The sequence below is a fragment of the Rhinopithecus bieti genome, unplaced genomic scaffold, assembly GCF_001698545.2.
Source record: "Rhinopithecus bieti isolate Rb0 unplaced genomic scaffold, ASM169854v2 scaffold_5022, whole genome shotgun sequence".
Classification (NCBI taxonomy): domain Eukaryota; kingdom Metazoa; phylum Chordata; class Mammalia; order Primates; family Cercopithecidae; genus Rhinopithecus; species Rhinopithecus bieti.
In genome coordinates this window covers 1174857-1189756 of record NW_016804965.1, presented here as the reverse complement: position 1 = coordinate 1189756, position 14900 = coordinate 1174857, and the positions used below count along the sequence as shown (strand labels likewise).

Here is a 14900-nt window from a genome sequence, read left to right as displayed (position 1 = left end):
CTAAACTTGCTGACTCCTGGCAATTCTATGTAATTTAACAAGGACAATACAATATATCGGTATTTCATCAACCTTATGGCCAAGGCTTCAAGTCCACAGAAACCCATATGCAACCCATATGCATAGAAATGGAAACAAATATCAGTTCCATCATCAAGGCAGCAGCCTGCTGTTAAAATACATAGTATCAATGACACTAGGAGTTCCTGTCCTTCCTTCTTCCTTCCTTCCCCCCTTTCTTCCTTCTTCCTCTTTTCAACCACATATTTATTCTACAAACATTTATTGGACACTTAATACCCTTTACATAACCATTGCCAGCTCATCTTTTCAGATCAGGCACACATTTGCATTTTATTTTCGTATCCAAAAATCTGCCTAAAGTTGGGCAAACTTGGGCTGAAGACACGGGGTCCATTCTCTGCGCCTGGGTGTCCCAGCACCTGCCAGCTGTGCGTCCCTGGAATTGAGGACATCGTGTTTTCAATTTTCTTCAATAAAGCAATGAATCTGGCAATTTGCTGGCCTGCTTCAGCTAAACAGAAAGGACAATTTGAGAAAGATCATAGTTCAGGCCCAGTCAGACGGAAACGATTGAAAACAGAGAGCTGGCCGCTGCGTTTCCCCAATGCAGCTTGCTGTCGCAGTTTGACTGACAAACTGACTTTTTTGAGGTGCTCATGCCCATTTCAGTCAGAGTTTATTGAAGGTGATTTTGATCTTCTCCATGAGGCCACAGCAGTGGCCATGCCATCTGTCACCTTGATTGCATCGTGGATTCTCTGGAGAGAGCGCCATGGCTCCTGATCATTTACAGATTGTGCTGTTCTCCCCTCCATAAGGACCACATGCGCAGAGCCAGATGGTGAACATACACGCTTATTATAAGTCTTTATCTCCGTGCAGGAAGGAGAGGAACCATTAGGTCTCCCTCAGGAGCTCTGCTCCTCTCGACCAGCATGCTGCTCCTCAGCAAATACAGTCTTCTTCAGCTGTCATCGGCCCACCTCTGAAAATTAAAAAAATAAACAATAATTCCATCAGCGGAGGCCGGGAAACCAAGACAGTGCAGCAAAGCAATCCCCTGGCCTTGCCTTCCTTTCTTTTCTCTAACCCCTTGCTTGCCTGACTGTCAGCACTAGGTAAAAACAAGTTTGTTTGCAAATGCATCATTAATGTGTTGATTTTTTTAAGAGATCAAGAGGGGCTGCTGCTTGGAAATAAAGCAACATGATCCTATTTTTCGTCATTGAGATTATGTCTTCCATTGTATTGGCCTCATTCTTTTTCATTTAAGGATTTTCGGTTCATTTTACAAATTTTAAAATTCAGTGTTGTTTTTCTGAAATAATCCCAGGAGCAGGACCACCTGTGTGTCAAAGCATAAGGGTTCAGGGAAGGATTTAAATGCTGGGGACTCTGAAAGAGAATGGAAACACCCAATACAGTGGAACTTTGAAAAATTCCTTTTAGTAAACTCTCTGTTGGGAAAAAAGACATAATGGGGAGGGCTGGGAGTAGGCAGGAGAGCTGAGCACACATGGCTCAGAGCACGGACTGAACAGATCTGGGACTGCTTGTGAAAATGAGTGCTTTCTCCCAAACCACCACTGCCTCTCGCTGTCAGGGATTCATAAAGAGGTCTAAAAGAACCCGAAGTGGAACTGTAACATGTGCAAAAATAAATACTGCCAAAATAATACACATTCGTTGTAAAGAAAGTGATTCTTGACTTTTTGATTTTTAGGTATAATTTATATACAGTAAAGCATATACATTTTAAATACACATTTTGTTTTTTACATATAAATATTTCATCCAGACCAAGATATAGGACATTTCCAGAGCTCCAGCTGACTCATATGCAGACTCACGAAGAGGCCCACCTCCTCTGCCTCCAGGGCTCCATCTCCAAAATTAACAATACATCCAAGCTGAGAATTCGCTTCTCTCTCTCTCTCTCACACACACACACACACACACACACACACACACACACCCTGGCTGTATGGGAAAGCCCCCACCAGTGAGCAGCTGTATGTGGAAACCAGGGAAAGGTTTCCACTGACCCATAACCTTGAAGTCTCGCCTATTTGGGTCATTCATTTAGAATAACTGCCACATTAACCAATGATTGCAGTTACCTAAATCCAGTATCTTTGCTCAGACACTAAATCTGAGTGATCCTGGAACCTGCTAAGACAGTCACACAATCCCTTATGGTTTAGGTTAAAATGGAATAGGATTTCTCAATCCATGAAATGACCACGCCATAACCTCTTGCACACCAGTTCTCAAAGGCCTGACTCTTCAGAAGTATCAGCCTTTATTGAAAATGCAGGATAAGCTACAACAGAGTCGTTGTAAAAAAAAAAAAAAAAAAAGACAACTATGAGAAATCCCACTGTGAACACACACACAGACACACACACAATCACACATGCACATACACACACACACAGGAACAAGCATCTCACATAGCCATGTTTCCTCAAAAGGTTACTGAGCCAAGACACTTCCTAAACACAAGTCCAAAAGTTATTCCACATGTTTTGTGTACACATTAGGGACCTTTCCAGGAGATATTTTGATAGAAGCTAATAATGTGTTTAACAGGCTGATTTCATTTTTTTTTTTCAGTAAACCTCATTTAACTCATCAACTTCCACAATAGTACTGCTTTGTTAACATTTTCTATGAAATAAAACAACCACTCTTAACGGAATGAAAGTCACTACCAAATATTTTTAGAGGAAGAAATTTAGTGTTGCTTTAATCCAACACAAATGTGTTTTCAGAGGACAGATTTATGGTAAACTCCTTTTCTTAAACTTGCTCTTTTGTTCTGTGTTTTGTTTTGTTTTGTTTTGCCTTGCTTTGGGGCATCAGGGAATTTGTAGGGAGGAGAAGGAAATGCACATATTTGATAGGCTGTGTGCTAACTGTACTTAAGATATTTTGCAAATGATATGTAAAGATGCAAACAGGAAAAAATAGTCATGCCTATCTCAATTAACTCTCTGTCCCTGAACATTTGCCTATGATGGATTCCACCTAAGCACACAGATTTTTAAAATATCAACATTCTCCCTTCTGTATATCATTTTTCTACCCAGCACAGATAGGAATCAGTGTGGGATTAGCCCTACCTAGTTAAACAAATGATCCTGACCTTTGTAACTTCACACTGCTCTGTTCTGTTAGAATAAAAAACATCTATAGGGATACACATTGAAACCCAAATCAACAAACACAGCCATCCTCTCAAAAAAGATGAAAGATAATAAGATGTAATATAGTGCATTTGATTAAAAGTAAAATGTGACTTTATAAAATGAAAACAATTACTTAGGTCCAGGGAGAAAAAAAGGGAAACTGGGTTTCATTACTTCATGTTAATGAAATTTGCTAAGACACATGAAGATTTCCAGGCCCCCATATGGGGAGAAGATAATTCAGCAAATATGAAATGCTGAGCATCTTTATTTCCAGTTCTGGTTTGGTCACTTCTAGTGAGGCTAGGACAGGAAGCTTAGTGTAGTCCTCCCCGCCAGCTACCCTCCATGAGGTGTCAAGGTGCAGAGAAAGGCCAAACGGCATGGAATCAGGCTGGGGTTGAATCCAGCCTTTTTACTTGGCCTTGTACTTGGGTAGGTTACTTACTTTCTCTCAGCCTCATATTCTCTATCTGCCAATGAGCAAAACAATATCGGTCTCCCAAGTGAGGATTAACTTCAGCAAATGGGAAAACGTCTCATGTCTATCTGGCACATACTAAGCCCTTAAAGCATGATGAAAATGAAATTAAATCAGAACAAATGTCACCATTTCTGTTAAAAGATAATGCTGCAAATGCACCCACAACGTAATCATTAAGATTATTAGGTTTCAATATAGGAAGCATATTTTGTAAGGCAGCCAGAGTGTTAAACGCAAGCTGGACGGTAGGAAGGCAGGTCTGTAGTGATGGGGAACAAAGGCCCTGCCTTCAGCTCTAGGCTCCACCCACCCCTGGGTAGCGGTGTGACCTTGTGCTTGTTACTTAAAATTCTCTGTTTCAGTTTCTCTACCTGAAAAATGAGAGTGAGACTAAGGAACCTACCTCATAAGATGGCTGTCAAGATTGGATGAGATAATGTAGGTACCATGCCTGGTAAATTGTAAGTGCTATAAAAGTTAGGTAGCATTCAGAGTGCACTAAAGGCTGTGAAATGGCAGCTCGTGATTTCATCCTTTGCTAACTTTTGGCTCTAGTGTAGCAATAAAATCACATTGAAGCTCCAAAGATCAGAAAACTGACCAGACTTCATTGTTCACGTTTGTTTGCTATTTTTGGTTTTCAGTGTCTGCTAGGTGGGAACCATTGTTTATTTTATTTAATTGCTGTAAACCACACCTATAAACTTACTAAGCTATATCATATCTCTCTCTCTCTCTCTCTCTCTCTCTCTCTCTCTCTCTCTCTGACACACACACACAAAACATACACACACATAACTTTTTTTTGGTTATACTTTAAGTTCTAGAGTACATGTGCATAACGTGTAAGTTTGTTACATAGATATACACGTGCTATGGTGGTTTGCTGCACTCATCAACCAGTCACCTACATTAGGTATTTCTCCTAATACTATCCCTCCCCTAGCCCACCATGTGCCCCGGTGTGTGATGTTCCCCTCCCTGTGATCATGTGTTCTCATTGTTCAACTCCCACTTATGAGTGAGAACATGCGGTGTTTGGTTTTCTGTTCTTGACACACACAACTTTTTATGCAGGGTAAGTGTAGCTGGATCTATGCAACCTCACAACTGTAACTGGGAAAATGCCTCAAAGTACAACAGGAAAAGCAGTGTCATTATTTGGACTCAAAGTTAAAAGATTTGGATGCTGGTCCTAACCCTATCACTTAACCTTGAGTAAAGCACTTATTCTTTCTGTATCTATTTCCTCATCTGCAAAATACAAATTGAAATGCCTTTTAATTTCATGTGATTGCTGTAAGGATCAAATCTGCGAAAGGACCTTGAAGAATATAAAACACTAAACAAGTTCAAGTATTAGGTATTGCTCTTATATATTAAAGACAGCATTATTACCAGGCAAACATTAATGACTATATTAAACAGATTAATTAAGATTTTATAATAAATGTGTAACTTCCAGAAATAAATTAGACCCTAGCTGGAAAGCAACAACATCAAAGCCATTGCACTCTGAACCACAAAGCCAATATGGAGACAGATCTAAATTCTGCTCCCAAGGGTCTCAGAAGTTCCTGGATCAAATGATTCTGATTAATAGAGTGGACAAATAGGGCTCACACTTTAATTTTGCTTCTTCCTATCTTTGAGAATATTTTCAATATTACAATGCCTATCCTGCAAATAGCGTAAGACCCAAATAAAAGTAAATCCAACAAAATCTGCTTAACTCAGACTGCTTTAAAATAAGAGTTCATACAATGGGACAGTTGCTTCCAATCCTGATTTAATATGTCTGCAGTACAAAGGGTCTTTGCCGCCTCCTGTTTCTGTAGAAAAAAAGAGCTTATTAAAATAAATGTAGACTAGGATTTAAGCCTCTAATAAGAATGAAAAAGCAATAATTTGAAATAATAATATACATTCAAAAAACATATTTATTATTATTGCATTATAATTTAAATTAGTAATATTAACATGTCAGGGGTTACATCAAATGAATGTAAAAAGCAGAAGTATTTTTTTTTGAAAGTTCCAGAGATTCTGGAATAGTATGCCAACAAAAAGGCAGTTCTAAACATAAATTCAAATTATCTATACTGAACACAGTAGTTTAAATGTAACTTAACAGTAGCCAACATACAGGCACATAGCCTTTTCTTTCTCTGTCACTAGATAAGGTAGGCATTAGAAGGTAGGTCATGATGATATGATTATAATTATTATGAATAATAATATCATAATGCATATAAATCAATGTATGTGTATATGTGTGTGTGAGTGTGTGTGTGTATGTGTGTGGTCAAGTCAAATTCAACTTACAGGCAATGATCACACATCTCATCTTGTGAATGGCATTAGATATCTTGTTCAAAATCTCTGATTAATCTGATTAAGCTAGCAAGTGAATAATCCTTTAATCCTCTCAAGAATACAGTTTGTGTCTGCTGAGTGTCACATTTAAGACTGGTAAGTTGTAAATACGGAAATTTAAGTGAAAGGAAAGAGAAAAAGGCTAGAACCAGAGTCAAACTGTTTTCCTGTCTTTTCCAGATTCTGTCTTTTGTGGGTGACCTTCTCGGCTGAAATAGGAATGAGAAACATTAGGAAAAATAATAAATCATCCTCCGGTGGCGGCTCTGTGGCAGCGAGCATATCAGTCACCGAGGACCAATCTGCTAGCATGTGCTCCCCTTTTCCAAACCAGTTTAATTATAAATTAATGGATATTGCCTTTGCTTCTCATTTCATTTTGGAGCTGAAAATGTTGAAAACCAGATATTATTTATTTTATAGTTGGAAAACTATCTCAAAACCTAAAATTGCTAAATATTTTACAAAATTTACATAAGCAAGAAAATGAACATCTTCCCATTAAAATTTTAGGCAGCGGCTACACTTTAGACAGTGTTATTGCATTTAGAACAACGCAGGGCTTTGGCCAGGTTAAATGAATTGAGGTGCCTCGATGCTGATTTATCTTTATGCATCAGATTTAAATAATGACACTGAGCTAAAGCAATGTGGGGAGGTGGGTAGAGGAGAGTGGTGATGGTGATTTTGCTGTCCAAGAAAAACAAAAAGTTTAAAAAAAAACAACAACAACCTTTTAAACTGATTGGCTTGCTTGCTGGGGGCATTTGACCACCTACTTTGGCTGAAATATGGATATACATCATCCCAATCAGCAGTTTATAATATCTACAGCCCAAAATAGGCTGTGAATATGTTCACCTGAAATGACTCTTGTGTTGTTTGTTTACAAAAATCATCCCGTTCTTCTAAAAACCTTGACTAATATCTGCTATAAGGGTAAAACCATGAGAAGAGATTAATTTGCCACTCAACTACTTTTTTATTTCTTTATGTGGAATGAGTCAGAGAGATCTGAACTAATTAAAATACTGGCCAATCTTTAAAAGCAGAAAGTCGGCATTATCCCTTAATTCCTCAGGATGCGAGGAAACAAGGCAAAGGAGGAATCTTCCAGCCCTGAGCATAGCTCCCCGAGGCAGAGTCACAGCCTGGGAAGTGTAGCAGAGAAGAGCTCAGACCAACCTGCTCTTTGCTGGTTGGGCTGTGGTGTAGCCTCTACTTTTCTGTTACTTTTCCAGTGAAGCCTGAAGAAACTGCATTCCCAGTAACCAGACAATGGAGGAAAGCTCGTGAAGAAACCCCTTTCTTGGCTTTATTTCTGCCTGGATGGAGGTTTTGCACTTCTCAGCGTGCCCCCAAACATATAGGGGTAAAAGGAGGGGTGAGGAGCTTCTGACTAAGCCCCACCCTCAGCCCACTGCATCCCCGACCCCAGAATGTGCCATCCTCGTCAAGTAAACCTTTCAGTGGTACTAACTTGATTGTGTTCCTCTAATGTTCACACATTTGGCACAATCTAGTATTTTCAGTCCTTTATTTTTAATCAGGTTGGCAAACATCTCTCATCTCTGGCTCTTTCTTCCTGTCCACACAGTGGTAACGGCTTGTGTAATTATTACTTGCTACATGATCTGCTATCCCTGTGGATGTTCAGGCTCATATTATCTTTAACCCCATTCACCTTTGACAGTGAACTTTTCCCCCAGCATCCTCAGCTGGGGATCAGCTGGTGCCTGAGTTTGAAGGGCAGGACCATGCTCAGGCCCTGAGGACTATAGACCTCATTACGGCTTCGGGACTAGGAGTGATCAAAGCCTGGAGGGGAGGGTTAGGATTTCCTGCAGGCATTCGTAAGGCTTTACAGAACTGATCAGGGAAATAGAATAGTTTCCAGCCACCTCTGTGAGTAAGTCATCTTCCAGAGGGGTGAGTAAGTGGAGAGAAATCCCAATATTAGTAACAAACCGTGAAGTGACCTTGTTTTGCCTTTGCTCAAGGAGTAAGGACTCTCTTAAAACCCCACAGAGCAGTGTTTACCAACTGTGTAAAATCACTTCTGAAATTACTTTACAATGAACCTAATTCTGAAAGAATTAGAACCTAATTCTAAAAGAATATGTGGATAAATTGTGTCATTTGTAATTTTGTTTTTTTCTGATTATACATATCTACTAATTTGTTGTCTTTGGACTCAGTTCTCTTGTCTTCTCATAACCACTATTACTCACATTACAGAATAGCAGCCTCCCTCTTGTCTTTACATGGCATGAGTCAACATCCCTCTCTTCTGCCATTCATTTACTTATCCATTCATGCAACAAATGTTTGTGAAAGTTTGTTAAGTGCATGGACATAATGATGCTATTATTTAAAATGATGCAGAGATCCCCTTGGTACATTCCATGTAGAGTCCATAAAACAGCTTACACAATCATGGCTGAAGCCTGGCCAAAGAGCAACGTGAAGTCACTTGATCTCTATCCAGCTCATTCCATGAAATTCAAAAGGCCACTACCAAAGTGTACTTGGTCAGGACAATGTATAGGAGTCACAGTCGCCCGCCCCACTCTTCTCTTACTATAGTGGTGCTTGTTCACCTGGTTTTAGGTTCACCTCTTCCTTTTGAGAACCTTTTTAACTGTCTGCTGACTCTAAGAAAAACCCACCAGAAAAACCCACCTATGCAGGGACATGCTGATATAATCTAGAGAGTCCTTGGTGAGAGAAAGGAAAGTTTTAAAATATCAGAACTAACAGAAGTAAACAATGGACCTTTCAGGAAAATCTAAAGACTTTGGAATATATTTGCAAGGATTTTCAGAGCCAAATTGGGAATCCAGACAATGGGGCATTGAAGCTCATTGACTCTGAATCTCAGGAATTTCAATCAGTCTCTGTCTTCTCCAGCCCCTCAACTCTAGGCAATAGGAGTTTAGACCAGCAGGTGCACCCACATCCAGGCTCGCAGCTGCTTTGGCCAAGAGAGGATCTGTATTACTAGGTTTAGCTCTACCAGCCAGTGATGTGTAGTTTGGTAAAATCTTTGTGTTCATCACTCTGGGATCTGGGGTGGGCTCTGAGTCCTCTAAAGGTCTTTGGGTCCCAGATCTTCTCTAAGACCATTCACTTTTTTTCAGATTTTAAAACTAGACCTTACCTCAATTCTAGCAACCAGGTTCTCTGAGATCTAGTCCAATTGGCTGGGCCTTTAAGCCCTGCCTAGCTCTTGCCAGTATTGACTTAGATGGTCTGGAATTCTATTTTATGCCTTTAGTCAACAATTACATCTTCCTTCAAAATAGAAAGATTCCTCAGAGATGGTCATCCCTATGGCTTTTGGAATAGCCATCATCTGGAGAGTCCTACCATGCCTCTGCCACCAGACTAGACCCTCTCGAATATCTACACTGACCTAGATCTTGGTCCAGTCCACAGTGCCCCATTGCACACTGTTGTTTCATGTCGACCACTCTTGCAGTGCCTGAGAGACAGCTTACTATTTAGGTTCTTTCCTCGAGCCCATCAGGTTTCAACATTTTATTGTTTTTCTTTGACTCATCCTATCAATGTACTCATAGACAGTCTTTCCTGAGTTATCTAGGAATCCACGGGAGAAGGAAGAAAGCAAGTTGGTTTTAGACATTTTATCAGTATTGAGGTTCCCCTAGAATTGATTGATCCTCAGAAGTCTCCCAGGTTCCCAAGGCCAACCTAGACCAAGAACAGACTTCCTGGGACTGTTCAAATGTACTTGCTTGTGATGATATATTTCACTCTCTAGGCTGTTGTCCTTCTAAAGTATGACACTAGTGACTTTATTTCCTCTCTTACTATAGCAATCAGCATGAGGTCAAATGTTTTTTAAAGGGAATAGAAAACTTGGCTTTATCACCCAGTTTGGCCTCCCAGTTTTATGCTTTTACCATGTGCTTGAATACGACAGTAAGATAAAGTTCAAGAAACTCATTAGGTTGATTAAAATGGGAAAGCTGAATAATGTCATCATTTGGGGGCATATGAAGATATAGAAACCTTCTGTATGTGTCTGTTGATATATACATAGAATAGGATGGGTGCGGTACTTCATGCCTGTAATCCCAGCACTTTGGGAGGCCGAAGCGGGCAGATCACTTGAATCCAGGAGTTTGAGACCAGCCTGGGCAATGTGGCAAAACCCCATCTCTACTAAAAATACAAAAAATTAGCTGTGTGTGGTGGCATGTGCCAGTAGTCCCAGCTACTTGGGAGGCTGAGGTGGGAGAATCACCTGAGCCCAGGAGGTTGAGGTTGCAGTGAGCTGAGATTGTGCCACTACACTTCAGCATGGACAATGGGAGTGAGACACTGTTTCAGAAAAAAAGAAAGAAAGGAAAAAGAAACAATAAATATACACTGCTGCAGACATTCTGGGAACAACCTGGTAGTACTTAACAGAATTCATTGAATTACCTATTAACTAAGTACTGTGTCATATTCCCTATGCCACAGTAATCTCGTTCCTGGATATGATTCTCAAAAATATTCTTACACACTAGGAGACATGCTCCATAACATTTATCAGTTTGTGTTGCTGGGAAGTGGGAGGTGATCATGTTGTCTGTCACTTGTGAATAGGTAAAACATGGTAGATGCCACTATAAAGTATTCTTCAGCAACTGGAAACAAAGGACTGGATGTTCATACTGCTACGTGGATAGCACTTAGAAACAACAGGTCAGAACAATAAAAGAAAATAGAGCTTTCTTTTCCAAAATGGGCCAAGCAGAATGGCTCCCACAAAGAAACGTTGTGAGAAGGGCCATTCCACCATCAGAGGTGGTGACCCAAGAATACACCATCAACATTCACAAGTACATACAGGAAGTGGACTTCAAGAAGTGTGCCCCTTGGGCACTCAAAGAGATATGGAAATTTTCCATGAAAGAGATGGGGAACTCCAGATGTGTGCACTGATACCAGGCTCAACAAAGCTGCCTGAGCCAAAGGAATAAGGAATCTCCCATACCATATCCATGTTGGGTTCCCCAGAAAACTTAATGAGGATGAAGATTCACTAAACAAGCTCTGCACTTTAGTTATCTACATGCCTGTTATCACTTTCAAAATGTACAGAAAGTCAATGTGAATGAGAACTAGCCACTGATCATCAAATAAAGTTATAAAACTGCCAAAAAATAGAATGAGCTATCCAGCATAATTATAATTGTGGAAGTTAAAATACATGATCAAATGTTTTACAAGAACACATGAAAACAGAAGGATATCATCAAATAGATTAAAATGATGATGGTGGGAGGAAGAATGGAAATGGTAGTGAGAAATTGAGAAATGGGGATCAAATGAGATATGTAGAAAGATGGATGGATGGAAGAAATAATGGACAATGGAGATAGATGATAGATAGATAGATAGATAGATAGATAGATAGATAGATAGATACATAGATACATAGATACATAGATGATACATAGCTAGATGATAGAGAGTTATAGATAGATGATAGAGAGAGAGAGATAGATGATAGATAGTTATAGATAGACGATAGATATAGATAGGTAGATAGATAGATAGATAGATAGACATTAGGTACATAGATCCATAGATGATAGACAGATAGATAGATGGCATATAAATGAGCCAGTCAGTTAGTTGGTCAAGAAAGAAGTCTGTGCAGACCAATGATATGGTTCCATAAACTAGGAAGTATGATTAACAAATTTTTGCATTTGAAATCCAGAAGTAAAATTAAATTGTCCAAGAAAGCTGGTAAGTTTCTAGGGCAATAAGACAATATTGATGTGGCATATTCCAGATTGAGGTGAAAAACTGAAAACTGAGCTGTGTGGCTCAACCTACACTCTGTCTGTGAAACTTGAATTTGTCATGTCACATCTTGCTCCTTGAGATGTCTCTCTATTTACCAATCAACACAGAGAGCTGGGAATGGGACTACAATGGCTCAGCATCTTTGACCGGGAAGGCATAAGCAGCTGCTAAATGGCAAGCTGAATTGAGACAGTCACAAGCAAAGAGGGATGAACATCCTGTAAAGACATCTTAAAGTACCATCCAGTGGTCCAAAAGTACAGCAGAGCCTAGAACAAGGCAAACTTCTGTGTCTGACAACTCCACTTGGTAAAATGCAGCAACTGGACAAGTAATAACCACTCTGGAAGGGTTCAACCTTTGCAGTCTGGGCAAACCCAAGGGCACCCTTAACAAACATCAGTGGAGAGCAGGCTTCCCCATGCTCACTTCTGTTTCCAGACACTCATCACCTGCCAGACTGGCAGCGCCAAGCCCCAAAATCACAACATAAATGACAACGGTGCACTGCCTTTGAAAAAATTCATCCTTCAGAAGAGCTCCTCTTAAGGAACTCACATGCTGATGAAAGACTGATAGTCCAGGGTTATGTTGTCTAATATGGCAGCCACATGTGGCTACGGTGCACCTGAAATGTGACTAATTCAAATTGAGATGTGAAGATCTAATACAATAAAAAAGGACATTAAATATCTTGTTAATAATTTTTACATCGGTTACATGTTCAAATGATATTTTGGAAATATTAGGTAAAATAAAATATATTAAGTTGTTTTCATCTATTTCTTTTTATTTTTTTAAAAAATAGCTGGTACAATATTTAAAATTATGTCTGTGACTCACCTTCTATTTCTACTAGACAGTGTTGGTCTGGGGCTTTATATGTTGATTTGCAGCTTCTCTCTCAATTAGTAATGTAAAAGTGAAAGCTATTTTCCTATAAAGGTGGAAGATACTCTCTTCTCATATGGCTGTTCAACAGAAAGTTAAAATCATGTCCAGTCCTCTAGCATTTTTTGTTGGTGGTGATTCCCTCTAGAAGCTTCTGGCCTTTTCTATGTTCTCAATTCTACATTTTAGTCTAAATAGAGCATGACCAAATCACAACAGACTGAGAGGTCCATGCAGGCTGGAGACAGCCTGCAGATAACCCAACAAAGATCTGAATTACACTGGGGTCGTTTGGGTCTGTTGTGCCAACACATCCTGTAGCATCCAGAAGTCTCTTCTGGGCTTCTGCTTCTAATCCTGGTGTGAAATGTCCCTAACAATCTAGGCAGGAAAAGAAATCAAAATAATTCATACCTACATATTCACTTTTTGCTGAAAAAAGAAGCTGGAAATGAAAAAATGGAACACTCATTCACCTCTTATGTCCAGGAGTTAAAGTGATATGAATTCAAGATTTTTTGAAAAACAATATGCTCCTTTGAAATTAGAAAAAAAAATTCTTAGTTATAAAAAGCTATCTAAGTTACATTATAGCTTATATAATTTGGATATTGAAATGTCACCAAAGAGCTTTATAAACTTGGAGAAAGAGCATTTGTTAGTTTGAATATTACCACACAAATATATTACTGTTTTTTTTTCTTTGTTTGAGCCTGATCCCTGGAGTCAAACCCTAAGTATCCGGGGACTTGTTGTAAGTAATGGTCATTTGTGTTTCATAATTATCTTGAATCAACACAATTAGTTCCACATTCTGCTGTTTTCTTCCTAAGGCATCTGTAAACATTTTTACACAATTCCAGCAAATAGCTTTTGGCAACAATTAATTTTTTCATTAAAAAAGAGAAAATAATCCAGGATAACTATTTTATAAGTGTTTTACAGACCCCTCCAAGAGTATAAGAAAATATTCTTCAAGACGCCAGACAAGAGATTTTTTTTTCTTTCAAGTATCAGCCACTGTTCCACAGGATAGAATGTCTCTGGTCACAGTTTTAACAGTTTTAACATGGTTAAATCAACATAAAGCCTGAAGGACATTTAATAATAAAATAATGTACTTTATTTGATTTAATAATTTCATTTTATTCCCTTGGCTTTTTGTTCACTCAAAAAAATGTATTGAACACAGTACATTTAATGTGGCGGCTTCAGTTTTTTCATGTGTATTAGAACCACCCAGATTAAGCTTGTCCAAACTGCACCCCATGGGCCACCTGCAGCCCAGGACAGCTTTGAATGCAGCCCCACCCAAATTTTCTTGAAACATGAGTTTTTTTGTGAATTTTTTTTTTTTTTTTTTAGCTCATCAGCTATCATTAGTGTTAGTGTATTTTATGTGTGGCCCAAGACAATTCTTCTTCTTCCAATGTGGCTCAGGGAAGATAAAAGATTGGACCCCGGACCTAGATTGTACCTTAATGACTCTAATTCAGTGAGTTCAAAGTAGATCTCACAAATGTGCATTTATAATAACTATCCAAGACGTTTCTGAAGTAAGTGAGGCTCAGGCCCCAACTTTTGAGCAATACTGTGACAGAAGCTTCGGATTCTGTCTCTTAATCTTGAGACAGAGTTGTGGCATATAAACTCCCCCATCCCACCTTAAAAATAAGAGGTTGTGATATGTCTCACATACTTAATTCCAGTAAAACTGAAATGATCCAAATTCAGGGATCCTTACCTACCTGCAGCCAGGAAAGCACATCTGAGAAGGAGACAGAAAGTTCTGGCAACATCTCTGCAATGTCCACCTTGTACTTCAACGTTTCTGAGAAGGATTTCTTCAAAAACTGCTCCTGAAATATAATACTAGGTTCTTCAGAGACAGGTAAATCCCCTACCGTGTGGTAAAATCTGTAGGCAGGAGCAAAGCATGGAAAATGCCTTCTCCTCAGGTCACTTACCCTGAAGCACCTAGAAGTGTGGCCACCAAGATAGGGACTCTGAGCACACAGTCATTATGTTTTCCTCTGCCCAGATCCCCAAGTCCCTACACAGACGCCATATTCTGATACGGGTTTTGTTACGACTTGTTTTGTTGT

At 39.3% G+C, this 14900-nt stretch overlaps 1 long non-coding RNA gene across 2 annotated transcripts in view; it reads right to left on the bottom strand.

Moving 5' to 3' along the window:
* Positions 1 to 214: 214 nt before the first annotated feature.
* Positions 215 to 14900, bottom strand: part of LOC108528799 (uncharacterized) — a 34628-nt gene continuing 19942 nt past the window's right edge. For both annotated transcript variants that reach the window (XR_001885300.1, XR_001885299.1), the window contains exons 3-4: positions 14544 to 14654; positions 215 to 1009 (exon numbers count right to left, since the gene is read on the bottom strand). This is a non-coding gene — a long non-coding RNA (uncharacterized LOC108528799). The remainder of the gene's footprint in view (positions 1010 to 14543; positions 14655 to 14900) is intronic.